This window comes from Mus caroli, unplaced genomic scaffold, assembly GCF_978045245.1.
Source record: "Mus caroli unplaced genomic scaffold, Mus_caroli_1 scaffold_18, whole genome shotgun sequence".
Lineage (NCBI taxonomy): Eukaryota > Metazoa > Chordata > Mammalia > Rodentia > Muridae > Mus > Mus caroli.
This window is the reverse complement of record NW_028227273.1, coordinates 43,240,331-43,243,955: the sequence shown is the minus strand read 5'-3', so window position 1 is coordinate 43,243,955 and position 3,625 is coordinate 43,240,331. Positions and strand designations below refer to the sequence as shown.

Genomic DNA, 3,625 nt, shown 5'->3' with positions numbered 1-3,625 from the left:
CCTACAAATCTTAGCTACATGGCTGTAGTAGTTGATGAGTAAGAGTTCATAACCAAGTTGTTCTTTAATAACTAATACTTGGTAACTTTGACATATTAAAGCATGGGTTCCTTACTTTTTCTTATAATTCACCAGCGTTGAATCATGGTATTCCCTTCAAAATTCGTGTTGAAATTTAACTTCAAACACATTAATATTATGAAGTATGACATTTTGGGAGGTAGTAAAGTCCTCATGTCTAGGATTGGTATAATTGTAAAGGGCTGGATGTTGAAGGGTATACCCTCTTGACCTTGGCTTTCTATCTTTCCTACTTAATCCCTTCGTGTCTTCTGACCAAAGCAAGAACCACAAACATCACCTCAATGCACCGTCTCAGATTTGGAAAGCTGTGAGCACACCACTTTTTTCCTATCCAGAGAATGTCCCAACTTGGAATTGACTTCAGGCAGAGAACAGACCAGCACATTGGTCTTGTATTCCCTCCACCTCCCACCCCTTATTTTTAACTTAAACAGTCTTTAATGAAAGCTGTGTATGCAATGCCCCTACTCCTGCATCTTCTCCATAGTTTCTTCCTTGTATTTGCCCTTCTCCTTGCCTACTTGTGGGGATTTGGTTTTCTGCTCCAGGATCTTCTTGTGGTACTTCTCCAGATTTAGCTTGCTGATACCCACCTTGCTGGGGTGGATGCTCACATGGACAGTTGTGCCATTAGCCTTCTCTCACTGGACTAGCTCAATGTAGATGGCATATTTCTTCTTGTACACTTGGACCACTTTGTCAATGTGCTGGCCTTTATAGTGTCCTTGAACAACCTGAACTTCATCATCCTTTCGAATGGGCATAGGCCAAACATTATACTTCTGTCTCAGTTTTTTGGAAAGAGGGGAAGGCACGATCTTCCTCCAAATGTGAGAAGGTACATTAAAATGATGTTTGTGGTTCTTGCTTTGGTCAGAAGTCATGAAGGGATTGAGTTTTATTTTGGCGACTGTGATCCAGCGATGGATGTAAAAGGCAGATTTCCCCACTTCTTAACTTATGAGAAATAAATTTCTGTTATTTTTAAATCACAGGGTCTGTGATGTTCTGTAACAGCAGAACAAATGGGTTAAGGCTGTAAAAGGCCGCCATTTGCTTCTCGTGGAGAGTGTAGTAGTTAATGTTCATTGTCAACTTGACTGAATTTTAGACTCATCAAGGAAACCCACTTCAAGGCATGCTGGTGAGTGTGTTTCCTGAAAGGTTTAGCTGAAAGGGGAAACCCACCCTAAAGGTGAACAGTACCATTGGCCAGGGGGCCAGGCTGAATGAAAAGGGAAAGGAAATGTGAGCCTGTCTTTCAGCTCTTTTTGCTTGCTGACTCTGGATCCTCACCTCACACCTTCCCTGACATACTGTAAGAACTATATCTGTTCTCAAACTGTAAGCCTGAACAGAACATCCCTCTCTTCGGCTGCCTTAGCGAGGCATTTTATCACAGCAAGAAAGGTGATTATGTTCATAGCAGCCTTATTTATGATAGCCAGAAGCTGGAAAGAGCCCAGATGTCCCTCAACAGAGGAATGGATACAGAAAATGTGGTACATTTACACAATGGAGTACTACTCAGCTAATAAAAACAATAAATTTATGAAATTCTTAGGCAAATGAATGGATCTGGAGGATATCATCCTGAGTGAGGTAACCCAATCACAAAAGAAGTCACTTGATATGCACTCACTTATAAGTGGATATTAGGCCAGAAACCTAGAATACCCAAGATACAATTTGCAAAACACAAGAAAATCAAGAAGAAGGAAGACCAAAGTGTGGATACTTCATTCCTCCATAGAATAGGGAATAAAATATCCATGGAAGGAGTTGCAGAAACAAAGTTTGGACCTAAGATGAAAGGATGGACCATCCAGAGACTGCCCCACCTGGGGGCTCTTCCCATAATCAGCCACCAAAGGCAGACACTATTGTATATGCCAGCAAGATTTTGCTGAAAGAACCCTGATATAGCTGTCTCCTGTGAGGCTATGCCAGTGCCTGGCAAATACTGAAGTGGATGCTCACAGTCATCTATAGGATGGAACACAGGGCCCCCAATGGAGGAGCTAGAGAAATTACCCAAGGAACTGAAGGGGTCTGCAACCCTATAGGTGGAACAACAATATGAACTAATCAGTACCCCCAGAGCTCGTGTCTCTAGCTGCATATGTAGCAGAAGATGGCCGAGTCAGCCATCATTGGGAAGAGAGGCCCCTTGGTCTTGCAAACTTCATATGCCCCAGTACAAGGGAAGTACAAGAGCCAAGAAGTGGGAGTGAGTGGGTAGGGGAACAGGGCAGGGGTGGGGGAGGGTAAAGGAGACTTTAGAGATAGCATTTGAAGTGTAAATGAAGAAAATATCTAATAAAAATTTTTTTTAAAAAGAAGAGGGGAGGAGTTTTTTTTACATAAACAAACCCCACAAAGTTTTAGAACACATGTGACAAGAGTCCAAAAACACAAGGGGTGATCATATCTCAAATCCTAAATCTCAGTATCTTACCACAGCAGAGATTCCTCACTTATGCAAAAGATCCCTGTGAGCTGGGTGTCTTTGCTGAATGGCCTCTTTGCATGCGCTGACCCACAGATTGTATTTTATGGCTTCACGGTGTCAGCACAAAGCTTCCACAGACTTTGCAAATGACTAAGAAACAAACCAGCTTTACCCACCTTCTCCTGGAAGCTAGAAACTATCCCCTCAAAACTATCCACCAGAAAGTGTCACATGGTTGCAACAAAACTGCAGTGGAAGCTGGGACTGTTGGGTTCAGACCATCCCCTTCATTCTGGACTGACACCATCTTCCTATGGGTTGCTCTCTCCCATACTTATCTCCTTGGTTGCTTTGTCACTCACATATATAACTTTTACTCTTCAAGTCTTCTCACTGCCCAGCAACCAGGTTCACGTCCAGTTGCTCATCAGCTGTTGAGTCCTGGGTTTGTCCTTAGTTTGTTCTGAGTTTAGGAAAGGCTCCAATGCCTGTACTCACTCTTGCTTTGACTTTAGTAATATAACAGACACTGTGATGGTAATGCCTCAGAAAGTCCCAGAGGATAACTTGTCAAGCAGCATCTTCCATCTCCCGCACAGCTTTGCAGCCACACTCCTCCCTGTGTGAGGGCCTTTCCATCTATATTTTTCTAATTTTTCAATAATTCTATTTTTTAAGTAATGGAAGTTAGGTCTCTGAAGCTATTTCTTTATGTCTGAGAATAGATAATATGTTTATCTATCCACAGGGAATAAGCTATCCAACGCATGGCCGATCATGGGTGTGAGTATCTTCAGTCTCTACCCATCTGTTAACTTAGACCAAGTATATTTAAAGGTAGTTGGCAAGTGCTGTGTTGCTCCCTGCATCCTCCTCCTTTTTCCTGTTCCTCTTCCTCCCCTTGTTCAGTCCAACTGAATTCACAGAAAATTTCATACATGGGATTTAATTGGAGAAGATAGCATTTCCCTTTTCATTTCTGTTACATATGTCCATGTCTGCCTCAGAAGGGAAGAATATGAGAATCCCTCTCATTGGCCAATCTTGGAAGCATTTTGTGGGTACCATCAACCACCAGTTTTAGGTTGG

General features: G+C 42.4%; 1 pseudogene; it reads right to left on the bottom strand.

The window, feature by feature from the left end:
* Window positions 1–548: 548 nt before the first annotated feature.
* On the bottom strand, window positions 549–980 carry LOC110312269 (large ribosomal subunit protein uL24 pseudogene; annotated as a pseudogene).
* Between the last annotated feature and the right edge of the window lie 2,645 nt (window positions 981–3,625).